The sequence below is a fragment of the Castor canadensis genome, chromosome 10 (genome assembly GCF_047511655.1).
Source record: "Castor canadensis chromosome 10, mCasCan1.hap1v2, whole genome shotgun sequence".
NCBI classification, from domain to species: domain Eukaryota; kingdom Metazoa; phylum Chordata; class Mammalia; order Rodentia; family Castoridae; genus Castor; species Castor canadensis.
In genome coordinates this window covers 107,066,679-107,082,002 of record NC_133395.1, presented here as the reverse complement: position 1 = coordinate 107,082,002, position 15,324 = coordinate 107,066,679, and the positions used below count along the sequence as shown (strand labels likewise).

The following is a 15,324-nucleotide window of genomic DNA, read 5'->3' as shown; positions in this document are numbered from 1 at the left end:
CCTAGCTAATAACTAAGCCAGTCACTGCATAGTAATTAAGTCAAGTAAAGGTAACAGAGATTAAAACCCCCAACTAGCTATGAACAACACAGGAATGAAGCACAAAATAGAAACATCAGGAGAAGAAGGCAAGGGAATACAACCACTCAAAAGACTAACAATCCTATAGAGTATTTAGTAGACAGTGAAGGAAATGAATCCTCATTTGCTGACTCCAATAGAATGATGATAAGAATGTCCAATGAGCTTAAAGAGGTGCTCAAAGAGGATTTCAAAAAAGAGTTCAAAGAGGAACTTAAAGAAAACATACAAAAACAACTCAAAGAATGTGAACAGATCACAGATTAAAAAAAAACTCAAGAAGACATAGAAACAACTAAATGAACTCAGAGAGGACATCAACAAACTCAAAGTGAAACTAAGGAGATTATGAGAGAGAGAGAGAGATGAAATAAAGAAGACAGTACAAGATATGAAAGAGAAGTTTAACAAAGATATGGAAAACTCAGAAAAAAGAATCAAACAGAAATCCTGGAAATAAAAAGTTCCTTAAATTAATTTAAAAATACACTTGAAAGCCACTCCAGCAGACTAGAACAAGTGGAAGACAGAATTTCAAGGCTTGAAAACAAAATAGATATTAAAGAAAAACAAGAATTCTTAGACAAAAGACACTAGAGCTACAAAGGAATAGGCAAGAACTCAGTGATTCTGTCAAAAGACCAAACCTGTGAATCATGGGCATTGAAGAAATAGAAGAGATGAAGACAAGGATATACATAATATATCCAACATAATAAAAGCAGAAAATTTCCCAAATCTTGAGAAAGAGATACCCATTCAGGTACAAAAAGCCTCCAGAACACCAAACATACATGACCAAAATAGAACCTCTGCATGACATATTATACTTAAAAAAACTAGCACAGAGATCAAGAAAAGAATATTGACATCTGTAAGACAGACAAATCAAATAACTTATAATGATAAATGCATCAAAATGACAGAAGATTTCGCAACAGAAAACTTAAAAGCAAAAAGAGCAGGGAGTGAGGCATTTTGAGCACTGAAGAAAACAATTTCAGTCCTAGAATATTCTATGCAGCAAAGCTCTCATTCAAAATTTATGGAGGAACAAAAGCCTTCCATGATAAACTGAAACAAAGCAATATATGACCACCAAACCACCACTACAGAACATTCTGAAATGAATCCTACACAGAGAAGACAAAAACAAATATAACCATGATAGGATGGGAAATATTAAACCTCAAGAGAAGAATAGACAAGTTATCAGAAAGTAGCACAAAATTAGCTGCACACACACAAATCCTTAACAACAAAAAACAACTAAATGGAAGGAATCACCACATACCTCCCCCATCAAAAGTCACAGTTTGGCAAAATGGATTAAAAAGTAAGACCTGACAATCTGCTGTTTACAAGAAATCCCCCTTATTGACAGTAACAAACACTGTCTTAGGGTGAAAGGATGGAAGAATATTTACCAAGCTAATGGTTCCCCAAAACAATCAGGAATAGCAATACTTATATCAGGAAAAGTGGACTTCAAATCTAAATTAGTCAAAAGAGACAAAGAAGGTCACTTTGTACTAATAAAAGGAAATAACAATTAATAACTTATATGTACCCAATGTCGGTGCATCCAATGTCATGAAACAAACACTACTTGCCTTAAAAACACAGATAGACCCAAAAACAGTGGTAGAGGGAAACTTTAATACTCTTCTATCGCCAACAGATAGGTCATCTAGACAAAACTATCAACAAAGAAATTCTACAATTGAATGACAGCATAGATCTAATGGACCTGACAGATACCTACAGAGTATTCCATCCTTCAACAGCACAATATTCATTCTTCTCAACAGCCCATGGAACTTTGACCAAAATAGACCACAGCTTAGGTCAAAACTCAAGTCTCAAGAAATATAAGAAAATTGAACTAACTCCCTGCGTACTGTCTAACCACAATGCAATAAAACTAGAACTCAACAACAAAAGAAGCAGGAGAAAATATTCAAACAACTGGAGGATGAACAACACATTGCTCAAAGATGAGTGGGTCATAGAAGAGATAGGGGAGGAAATCAAAAAGTCCCTGAATACAGCAAGGGGATTGCACTTTGGTCACATGATAAGGTGAGAGCACACAGGGAGGTAGGAGGATAGGTAAGAAACCCAAAAACCATGATAGTATTTGATGTCCTCAATGCAAAGGAACTAGTGCAGAAACTTTAAAGTGACAGAGGCCAATGGGAGAAGGGGACCAGAAACTAGAGAAAAGGTCAGATAGAGAAGAATCAACTTAGAATGTAACACATATATTCATGAAAGCAATGCAAGGAATCTCCCTGTATAGCTATACTTATCTCAACTGGTAAAAACCCTTTGTCCTTCTTACTATTGTTTATACTCTTTCTTCAACAAAATTAGAGATAAAGGTAAAACAGTTTCTGCCTGCAAGTGAGGGGGTAGTGGGGGAGAGGAAGGGGTGGGGAGAAAGGGAGGGGTGGGGGTAGTGGAGATAAATGATCCAAACATTATGTGCACATATGAATAAAAAAAAGTTCCTGAAATTGAATGAAAATGAAAACATGACATATCAGAACCTATGGGACATAGCAAAGGCAGTCCTATGAGAAAAGTTTATAGCCATGAATGCATATGTTAAAAACACAAAAAAGATCTCAAATAAATGACCTGATGATGCATGCCAAACTCTTATAAAAACAAGCTAAACTCAAAATGAGTAGAAGGAGAGAAATAATGAAAATAAGGGCCAAAATCAATGATATAGAGACCAAAAAAAAAAAAAACCATACAAAGAATCAACTAAAGAAACAACTGATTCTTTGAAAAAAATAAGCAAGATTGACAAACCCCTGACAAATCTAACTAAAATGAAGAGGGAAAATACCCAAATTAATAAAATTAGAAATGAAAAAGAGAAGATAACAAACACCAAGGAAATCCAGAGAATCACTCTTTGAAAAACCTACATTCAAAAAAATTGGAAAAGCTAGAAGAAATTGACATATTTCTAAATTCATATAACCATCCAAAATTGAACCAAGTGGATACTAATCACCTAAACATATCCATAACACACAATGAAATTGAAGAAGCAATAAAGAGTCTCCCAAAAAAGAAAAGTTCAACACCTGGTGGATTCTCTACTGAATTCTACCAGACCTTTACAGAAGAACTAATACCAACACTCCTTAAACTTTTCCACAAAATAGAAAAGGAAGGAACACTGCCAAAATCAATCTATAGCCAATATTATACTCATCTCAGAACCAGACAAGGACACAACAAAAAAAAGAGAATTTCTGATCACTCTCTTTAATGAACACAGATGCAAAAATTCTCAATAAAATAATGACAAAACTAATTCAACAACATGTCAAAAAGTCATACACCATGATCAAGTCAGCTTCATCCCAGGGATGCAGGGATGGTTCAACATATGTAAATAATTAAATGTAATACAGCATATTAACAGATCAAAGACAAAAACCACTTGATCATCTCAAACAATGCAGAAAACATCTTTTATAAATTTCAACACGACTTCATGATAAAGAAACCTCTGATCAAATGAGGAATAGAAGGAATGTATCTCATCAAAATTCCAATGACATTCTTCACTGAAATAGAAAAATTAATCCTAAAATACATATAGAAACACAAAATACCTTGAATAGTCAAAGCAATTCTGAGCAAAAAGTCCAATTCTGGAGGTATCACAATACCAAACTTCAAACTATACTATAGAGCCATAACAATAAATTGGCACAAAACAGGAAGACCAATGGATTGGAATAGAAGACCCAGACATAAGCCCATGCATCTACAGCCAACTGATCTTTGACAAAGGAGCCAAAAACACACAATGGAGAAAAGATAAATGTTGCTGGGAAAAGTGGAAATCCGCATGTAAAAGGCTGAAACTAGATCCCTGTCTTTTCCCCTGTACCAAAATCAACTCAGTGCATTGAAGACCTTAATATAAGACCTGAAACAATGAAACAACTTCAGGAAGTAGTAGGAAATACATTGGAACATACAAGTGTACAGAACGGCTTCCTAATTAGAACTCAAAAGGCTCAGCATCTAAGAGAAAGAATGAAAAAAATGACTGCATCAAACTAAAGAGCTTCTGCAGAGCAAAAGAAACAGTCACTAGGCTCAAGAGACAGTCCACAGAGTGGAAGAAAATCTTTGCCAGAAACTGATCCAATAAGGGACTAATATTTAGAATCTACAGGGAACACAAATAACACAGCCCCCCCAAAAAAATCAACATACCAATGAAGAAATGGGCACATGAATTAAACAGGGAATTCTCTAAGAAAAGCTACAAATGACAAGTAAATACATGATTAAATGTTCCACTTCCCTGGTTACAAAAGAGTTGTAAATCAAAACAACACTTATATTTCATCTTACCCCAGTTAGAATGGCCATATTCAAGGGTAATAACAACAACCAATGCTGGCTAGGATGCAGTGAAACAGGAACCCTTATATATTGTTGGTGAAAATGCAAATTAGTACAACCACTATGAAAGCAGTATGGAGAATCCTCCAAAAGCTAAAGATAGAATTGCCATATGATCCACTGATACCGCTCCTGGGTATCTACCCAAAGGAACACACATCTGTACACAGATGTTCCTCACAGCACTATTCACATTAGCCAAGCTTTGGAAACAACCCAGATGCCTTACAACTGATGAATGTATCAAGAAAATATGGTATTATATACACAATGGAGTTTTACTCAGCCATAACAAAAAATGACATATGGTTTGAAGGTAAATGTATAAAATTAGAAGACATTATGTTAAGTGAAGTAAGCCAGGATCTTAAAGAAAACACCTGCATGTTTTCCTACATAGATGGAAGATAGATCCAAAAGATAAACATATGCACAAAAACAATCATGATCATGATATACAAACCCATATGTAGAAAATGTTTGTAATAGTAGAACTGCTCTATGGAACTCAGGAAAAAAGAATGATACAGCATCAGTAATATCATAAAATATAACATCTGTGAAGGTCTGTGGGGACTGGGAGGTAAAAGGGGAAGGGAGAGTAATGGAAGGGGTTGAACAGACCAAAAGTAAAGTGTACCCACAGCACAATACATTGAGAAACCCTTTTGAACTGGAACTAGTACATCCCAGTGTACTAGTGGGAGAAGGGAGGGTGAAGGACAAGATTAAGGAGAGGATATTTGTTTAATGGACTTCATATACCTATACAAAATAGAACAAAGAAATCTCTTATAATTGCTTAAAGTGGGGCAGGGATGGGGTTGAGGGGAAGAGACAATGAGGGTGATGTAACTAATGTCCTTTCATGATAAAAGCTCTGATGAAACTAAGAATAGAAGGAATGCACTTCAACATAATAGAGGCTATATATGACAAGCTTATAGCCAACATCATACTAAATGGGGAAAAACTGAAACCATTTCCTTTAAGTCAGGAATGAGAGAAGAGTGTCCACTCTCTCCACTCTTATTAAACATAGTCTTGGACTTCTTAGCCAAAGCAATAAGACAGGAAGAAAAAAAAGAAATACAAATATGAAAGGAAGAAGTTAAAATATCCCTATTTGAAGACAACATGATCTTATACCTAAAAGACCCAAAAAAGTCCACCAAAAATCTCCCAGATACCATAAACAGCTCCAGCAAAGACAAAGGATATAAAAATAAATTTACAAAAATCAGTAGCTGAGGATCCAAGATGGCAACTAGGGCGCAGAAGCAGACAACGTAAGCTCCGAGACTGCAAAACCTTGCTGAGATTCTGAAGCCACACTTGGAAGAAATAAAGCAGCAAGGAGAATCAAAAACGTCAACACCCTGAGCCCCTAGCCCAGGGAAAGCTTCTTCACACCACATTACACTGAGAAAACAGGAGGGCTGCCTCACCACCAGACACAGGCTCCAAACCTCCTTGGGAGACATTCAGCAGACCAATATCACGTGTTTTTCCCCCAGCAACCCCTAGGATAAACTAGCTTAGCTCCTTGGGCAATATTAGCAAGGAACTAAAAACTAACACACAGCAGAGGGACAGAGTTGCAGAAAGCTCACCAGAGAAGGCAGAAGGGGCAAGTTTCTGACCTCTGCATGAATTTTTAATTAACAATGGCTGGAAAGGCAGAAGGGCCAACAGTGGGCAAGTGATAAGCCACTGCCTGAAACAGGGCAGGTAACAGTCAACAAAGTTCATCTCCTGAGCCAGTGAGCAACATCCAAAGTCAAATGAAAGAGAAAAATTTAAAAATAATCAGCAAACCATCACAACATGCTGACAGCTGGGGGCCTACTGATGGATCACTGATCTTGCCCTAGAGAAAGAGGGTGAGGCAAAGAAACAAGCCCCCAGTAATAAAGCACAATGAAAACCCAACTCCAAAGCAGGACAGCTGGTGGGCTACAGAGCTGATTCTGGAACTTGAGGACAACATACAAATTTAAACTGCCACACCCCACTGAGGGAGGATCTGACCAAGCAGCTTCCTCTGAAAGACAGAAGAAAAAAAAAAAAACCAAACACCTGGTGAGACTACAACAGAGCTTCTGCTTAAATAACAAGACCAGGTTTGGATGCTGTATGAGTAACACCAGAATTCAAACTAAGACAGAAATTCTGTTGTTCCTGATACTGGAATTCTTTGTTGTTTGTTTCTTTGTTTGTATGTCTGTTTGTTTATTCTGTTTCTTGTTTGTTTATGTTTGCTTGTTCATCTCTCCATGTTGATTACTCTGGGCTTTATGATGGTGTTTTTGTTAGTTTTACTATTGTGAATTAGCAAATACTAAATTACACCCAGACCAGGTACAGAAATAACAAACACACACTTAGCTACAAACCCAAGGCAGGCACAAACCAAAATTAAACCAAGGGAAAGAAAACAAGGGAGTGAAACCACCAACTAGCCTAACAAGAACATAGTTGCACAGTACCAAGTGAAGCAATGGGAAGACAAAAAAGGGATGGAAACAATTCTCCCCCAAAATATAATTTAATACAGGATTCAGAAGGAAATGAAGAAAATGGATACCCAGTTCCAGACTCCAACAAAACAAAGATAAATGACACCAAGGAGCTCAACAATGCCAACAAGAACATCCTCAAAGAAGAAATTCTGCAAGTAATCACTGAGAATTTCATGGAGATGTTACCAGTCATGGTTAACCAAAATGTGTAAGAGGCACTCAGAAATTTCAAGACACCAAAAATAAAGAATATGAGAAGACACAGAAACAAACAAACAAACTCATAGGAGCCCTAAATAAACAACAAAGTGAAAGAGAGAACCCTATAAATAGAGAAATAAATGAATTAAAGATGAAAATAGATTATATTAAAGAGGAAGCGACTCATGATATGGAAAACCTCAGAAAAAAGAATAAAACAGAAATACAAAACACAATGGAAGGCCACTCCAGCAGACTAGAACAAGCAGAAGACAGAATCTCAAAAATTGAAGATAAAATGGAAATTAAAGGAAAAACTAAAGAGCTATTAGTCAAACAACTCAAGACTTGCAAAAGGAATATGCAAGAACTTACTGACTCCATCAAAAGACCAAACCTGAGAATCATGTGCATTGAAGAAGGAGAAGAGGTAAAAACAAAAGGGATTCACAATATATTCAACAATAAAAACAGAAAATTTCCCAAACCTAGAGAAAGCTATGCCCCTTCAGGTACAGGAAGCCTCCAGGACACCAAACAGACAACCAAAATAGAACTACCCCACGACATATTATCATTAAAACAACAAGTACAGAGACTACAGAAAGAATATTGAAGTCTGTAAGACAGAAAAAACAAATAACATATAAAGGTAAACCCATCAAAATCACAGCAGATTTCTCAACAGAAACATTAAAAGCAAGAAGGGCATGGAGTGAAGTCTTCCAGGCACTGAATGAAAATAACTTCAACCCTAGGATACTCTACCCAGCAAAACTATCATTCAAAATAGTTTGAACAATAAACGTTTTCCACGATAAACAGAAACTAAAACAATATATGACCACCGAGCCACCACTACAAAAGATTCTTCAAGGAATTCTGCATACAGAAAATGAAAGCAAACAAAACCACAAGAAGACAGGCAGCACCAAACCACAGGAGAAGAGAAGACAAGGAATCAGAGAGTAGCATTGATTCAACTGCACATAATCAAACCTTCAAACAACAAAAACAACTAAATGACAGGAATCACCACATAGTTATCAATATTAACACTGAATGTTAATGGACTTAACTCCCCCATCAAAAGACACCGACTGGCCAACTGGATTGCAAGGAAGATCCAACAATCTGTTGCTTACAGGAGACCCAGCTCATTGACAAAAACAAACACCAGCTTAGGGAGAAAGGCTGGAGAAGATTTACCAAACCAATGGTCACCAAAAACAAGCAGGAGTAGCAATACTTATCTCAGACAAAGTAGACTTCAAACTTACATTGATCAAATGAGACAAAGAAGGACACTCCATACTAATAAAAGGGGAAATAACAATTATCAACCTATACACACCCCACGTCAGTGCACCCAATTTCATCAAACATACTCTGAAAGACCTAAAAGCATATATAAACTCCAACACAGGTAGTGGGAGACTTTAATATCCCCCTATCACCAATTGATAGGTCATCTGAACAAAAAATCAACAAAGAAATTCTAGAACTAAATCACACCACAGATCAAATGGGCTTAGCTGATGGCTACAGAATATTTCACCCAACTTCTTCACAATATACCTTCTTCTCAGCAGCCCAGGGAACTTTCTCAAAAATTGATCATATCTTAGGGCACAAAGTAAGCCTCAGCAAATAAAAGGAAACAGAAATAATCCCAGGCATTTTATATGATCACAATGTATTAAAACTAGAACTCAACAACAAAAACAACAGTAGAAAATATGCAAACAATTGGAAGCTGGACAACACATTGTTCAATGATCGATGGGTCATGGGTGAAATAAAAGAGGAAATTAACAAGTTCCTTGAAGTTAATGAAAATGAAAACACTATGTACAGGAACCTGTGGGACAAAGCAAAGGCAGTCTGAAGAGGAAAGTTTATAGCTACGAGTGCATATATTAAAAGGACAGAGTAGAGAGCGGGGCGTCCAGCTTTCGAGACATTTCCTTCGTCGTGATAGCAACAAAAGAGCGAATTAAAGATGGGTGATGTTGAAAAAGGCAAGAAGATTTTTGTTCAGAAGTGTGCCCAGTGCCACACAGTGGAAAAGGGAGGCAAGCACAAGACTGGGCCAAATCTCCATGGTCTGTTTGGGCATAAGACAGATCAGGCCCCTGGGTTTTCTTACACAGATGCCAACAAGAACAAAGGTATCACCTGGGGAGAGGATACACTGATGGAGTATTTGGAGAATCCCAAAAAGTACATCCCTGGAACAAAAATGATCTTCGCTGGCATTAAGAAGAAGGGAGAAAGGGCAGACTTGATAGCTTATCTCAAAAAGGCTACCAATGAGTAATACCCACTGCCTTATTTATTACAAAACAGAAATGTCACATGGCTTTTTATATGTACCATAATTTAATCTTACAACACCAGAATGCAAATCATGAATGGCTGACAGAATATTTTTGTTGGACAGTCCTAATTTAAGGAAAATTGGCTTATAGTTAAGTAAATACAGTCTTTTTTTTAAAAGTAATTCCAGTTAAGTAAATATTGTCACTGTTTCCCCTTTCTAAAGATATGATTGGACTTAATTAGTAATATTCAGCTTTTCACAGATGGGGAACACCATCTCAAAACCTAGTAACAATTGGTTTTATATTTACATTTATATAGTTGATTGTGTGATGTTTAAATACTGGGGAGTTCCCTTCACTATCTTAAAACCAGGCAAGACTCACTATGTTTCAGTTTGTGATCATTTGCCTGTTAAAGGCAATACTGAAGATAAGGAAGCAATGTCTGTATTTTGGTCTTGACTACTACCAATTTAAGTAGAATTTCCTGTATTTAAAATGCTGCCTTTTACTTGCTAAAAGGCATTTTAGTGTGGTTTATGTATAATATCAAATAAAGAATATTTAACATTTCTCAAAAAAAAAAAAGGAAAAGGACAGAAAGATCTCAAATCAATGACCTAATGCTACATCTCAAACTCATATAAAAACAAGAACAAGCAAAACCCAAAACAAACAGAAGAAGAGCAATAATAAAATTAAGGACTAAAATTAATGAAATAGAAACAAAAAAAACCATACAAAGAATCAACAAAACAAAAAGCTGGTTCTTTGAAAAACTAAACAAGATTGACAGACCCCCTGGCAAACCTGACTAAAATAAGAAAAGAAAAAACCCAAATCAGTAAAATCAGAAGTGCAAAAGGGGAGATAATAATAAACACCAGGGAATCATCAGAGACTACTTTGAGAACATATATTCAAATAAATTTGAAAATCATAAAGAAATGGACAGATTTCTAGATACTTACAAACACCCAAAATTGAACCAAAAGGATATTAATCACCTGAATAGATCTATAACACAAAATGAAATTGAAGCAGCAACAAAGAGTCTCCCAAAAAAGAAAAGTCCAGGACCTGATGGATTCTCTGCTGCGTTCTATCAGACCTTTAAAGAAGAACTAACACCAGCTCTTCTTAAACTTTTCCACAAAATAGAAAGGGAAGGAAAATTGCCTAACACATTTTAGGAAGCCAGCATTACACTCATCCCAAAACCAGACAAGGACACCTCGAAAGAGGAGAACTATAGGCCAATATCCTTAGTGAACATTGATGCAAAAATCCTCAATAAAATAATGGCAAACCGAATCCAACAACACATAAGAAAGATCATTCACTACAACCAAGCCAGCTTTATCCCAGGGATGCAGGGGTGGTTCAACATATCAAATCTATAAATGTAATACAGTATATTAATAAAAAGCAAAGACAAAAACCACTTGATCATCTCAATAGATGCAGAAAAAGCTTCTGATAAGATCCAACACCACTTCATGATAAAAGTTCTAAGAAAACTAGGACTAGAAGGAAAGTACCTCAACATTGTAAAGTCTATATATGATAAACCTATAGCCAACATCATACTTAATGGAAAAAAACTGAAACCATTTCCCCTAAAATCAGTAAAAGATAAGAGTGTCCACTATCCCTATCCTAGTCAACACTGTCCTAGAATTCCTAGCCAGAGCAATTAGGCAAGAAGAAGAAATAAAGGGAATACACATAAAGAAACTTTCAAAATATCCCTATTTGCAGATGACATGATCCTGTATCTTAAAGACCCAAAAACTCCTAGACACCATAAACAGCTACAGCAAAGTGACAGGATAAAAAACCTACTTACAAAAATCATTAGCTTTTCTATACAACAATAATGAACAAATAATTATTATTGAGAAAGAATATATGAAACAATTCCATTTACAACTGCCTCAAAAAAAAATCAAATACCTAGGAGTAAACTTAATAAAAGATGTGAATGACCTCTACAAACAGAACTACAAACTCCTGAAGAAACAGCTTGAGGAAGACTACAGAAGGTGGAAAGATCTCCCGTGCTCATGGATTGGTAAAATCAACATAGTATAAATGACTACACTACCAAAAACAATCTACATGTTTAATGCAATTCCCATCAAAATTCCAATGACATTCATCATAGAGATCGAAAAATCTACCCTAATGTTCATTTGAAAATACAAGTGACCACGAATAGCCAAGGCAATATTCAGCAAAAAGAGCAATGTGGGAGGTATCACAATACCCGACTCCAAACTCTTTCAAAGCAATAACAATAAAAACAGCATGGTATTGACACAAAAACAGACATGAAGACCCATGGAACAGAATAGAGGACCCAGATATGAATCCACACAGCTATGCCCACCTTATTTTTGACAAAGGTGCTAAAAACATACGTTGGAGAAAAGACAGCCTCTTCAACAAATGTTGCCGGAAAAGTGGTTATCTGTCTGCAAAAATCTGAAACTAGATCCATGTTTGTCACTCTATACTAGTATCAACTCAAAATGGACCAAGGACCTTAATATCAGACCTGAAACTCTGAAGTTAGTACAGGAAAGAGCAGGGAATACTCTGGAAGCAATAGGTATAGGCAAGGATTTCCTCAATAGAACCCCAGCAGCTCAGCAACTAAGAGAAAGGATGGACAAATGGGACTACATAAAATTAAAAAGCTTCGTACAACAAAAGAAATTGTTTCTAATCTGAAGAGACTATCCACAGAGTGGGAGAAAACATTTGTCAGCCATACATCAGACAAAGGACTGATAAATAGAATATACAGGGAACTTAAAACACTGAACTCTCCCAAAATCAATGAAGCAATAAAGAAATGGGCAACTGAACTAAACAGAACTTTTTCAAAAGAAGAAATTCAAATGGCCAAAAAACAGATGGAAAAATGCTCACCATCTCTGGGCATAAAGGAAATGCAAATCAAAACCACACTAAGATCCCACCTCACCCCTGTTAGAATAGCTATCATCAAAAACACCACCAACAACAGGTGTTGGTGAGGATGTGGGGAAAAAGGAACCCACGTACACTGCTGGTGGGAATTCAAGCTAGTGCAACCACTCTGGAAAACAATGTGGAGGCTTCTTAAAAAAACTAAACATAGATCTGCCATATGATCCAGCAATCCAACTCCTAGGGATATACCCAAAGGAAAGTGATGCAGGTTACCCCAGAGGTACCTGTACACCCATGTTTATTGCAGCACTATTCACAATAGTCAAGTTATGGAAACAGTCAAGATGCCCCACTACTGATGAATGGATTAAGAAAATGTGGTATTCAAGATTAACTCAAAATGGATCAAGGATCTTAATATCAGACCACAAACTCTTAAGTTGATACAGGAAAGAGTAGGAAATACTCTGGAGTTAGTAGGTATAGGTAAGAACTTTCTCAATGAAACCCCAGCAGCACAGCAACTAAGAGATAGCATAGATAAACGGGACCTCATAAAGCTAAAAAGCTTCTGTTCCTCAAAAGAAATGGTCTCTAAACTGAAGAGAACACCCACAGAGTGGGAGAAAAATATTTGCCAACTATACATCAGGCAAAGGACTGATAACCAGAATATATAGGGAACTTAAAAAATTAAATTCTCCCAAAACTAATGAACCAATAAAGAAATAGGCAAGTGAACTAAACAGAACTTTCTCAAAAGAAGAAATTCAAATGGCCAGAAAACACATGAAAAAATGCTCACCATCTCTAGCAATAAAGGAAATGCAAATTAAAACCAGGCTAAGATTCCACCTCACCCCTGTTAGAATAGCCATCATCAGCAACACCACCAACAACAGGTTGCGGGGAAAAAGGAACCCTCTTACACTGTTGGTGGGAATGTAGACTAGTACAACCACTCTGGAAAAAAATTTGGAGGCTACTTAAAAAGCTAGACATCGATCTACCACTTGATCCAGCAATACCACTCTGGGGATATACCCAAAAGACTGTTACTCCAGAGGCACCTGCACACCCATGTTTATTGCGGCACTATTCACAATAGCCAAGTTATGGAAACAGCCAAGATGCCCCACCACTGACGAATGGATTAAGAAAATGTGGTATCTGTACACAATGGAATTCTATGCAGCCATGAAGAAGAACGAAATGTTATCATTCGCTGGTAAATGGATGGAATTGGAGAACATCATTCTGAGTGAGGTTAGCCTGGCCCAAAAGACCAAAAATCATATGTTCTCCCTCATACGTGGACATTAGATCAAGGGTAAACACAACAAGGGGATTGGACTATGAGCACATGATAAAAGCGAGAGCACACAAGGGAGGGGTGAGGATAGGTAAGACACCTAAAAAACTAGCTAGCATTTGTTGCCCTTAACGCAGAGAAACTAAAGCAGATACCTTAAAGCAACTGAGGCCAATAGGAAAAGGGGAACAGGTACTAGAGAATAGGTTAGTTCAAGAAGAATTAACCTAGAAGGTAACACCCACGCACAGGAAATCAATGTGAGTCAATGCCCTGTATAGCTATCCTTATCTCAACCAGCAAAAACCCTTGTTCCTTCCTATTATTGCTTATACTCTCTCTACAACAAAATTAGAGATAAGGGCAAAATAGTTTCTACTGGGTATTGAGGGGGGGAGAGGGAGGGGGCGGAGTGGGTGGTAAGAGAGGGGGTGGGGGCAGGGGGGAGAAATGAACCAAGCCTTGTATGCACATATGAATAATAAAAGAAAAAGGAAAAAAAAATAAAGTTATTGTCCTCTACAAAAAAAAGAAAGAAAATGTGGTATTTATACACAATGGAATTTTACTCAGCCATGAAGAAGAATGAAATCTTATCATTCACAAGTAAATAGATGGAACTGGAAGAACATCATCCTGAGCAAGGTTAGCCAGGCTCAGAAGACAAAAAAGTCATATGTTCTCCCTCATATGAAGACTTTAGAACTAGGGCAAATGCAGCAATGTGGTTAGACTTGGGTCACACACTAAGGGGAGAGCACATACGGGAGGAATGGGGATAGGTAGGAAACCCAAAACTTGAAAGTGTTTGATGTCCCCATTGCAGAGGAGCTAATACAGTAATCTTATAGCAACAGAGGTCAATATGGGAAGGTGACCAGGAAGTAGTGAAAAGGTCAGGTAGAGATGAACCAATTCGGGTTGTAACACACTTGTACATGGAAGCAATGCTAGGAATCTCTCTGTATAGCTATCCTTATCTCAACTAACAAAAACACTTTGTGTTTCTTATTATTGCTTATATCTTCTCTTCAACAAAATCGAAGAAAAGGGCAGAACAGGTTCTACCTTGAAGTGAAGGAGGTGGGGGAAGAAGGAAAGGATGGGGGGGCATGGGGGAGAAATGACCCAAACAATGTGTGTACATATGATTATATGAATAAAGAGAAAATAAAAAATATAAAAAGTCAGTAGCCTTTTTACACATCAACAATGAACAGACTGAGAAAGAACATAGGAAAGCAATTTCATTTACAGTAGCCTCAAAAAAATATCAAATACCTAGGAATAAACTTAACAAAGGATGTGAAAGACCTCTACAAGGAAACTATAAATCATTGAAGAAGAGTTGGAAAGACGGAACGATCTCCCATCTTTCCATGAAAATGGTTATATTACTAAAAGCAATCTACATGTTCAATACAATTCCATCCAAATCCCAATGACAATCATCACAGAGACTGGAAAATTAGCCCTAAGGTTCATTTGGAAGCACAAA

At 36.9% G+C, this 15,324-nt stretch overlaps 1 pseudogene; it reads left to right on the top strand.

The window, feature by feature from the left end:
- Positions 1 to 9,189: 9,189 nt before the first annotated feature.
- Positions 9,190 to 9,658, top strand: LOC141411338 (cytochrome c, somatic pseudogene; annotated as a pseudogene).
- The last annotated feature ends 5,666 nt before the right edge of the window (positions 9,659 to 15,324 follow it).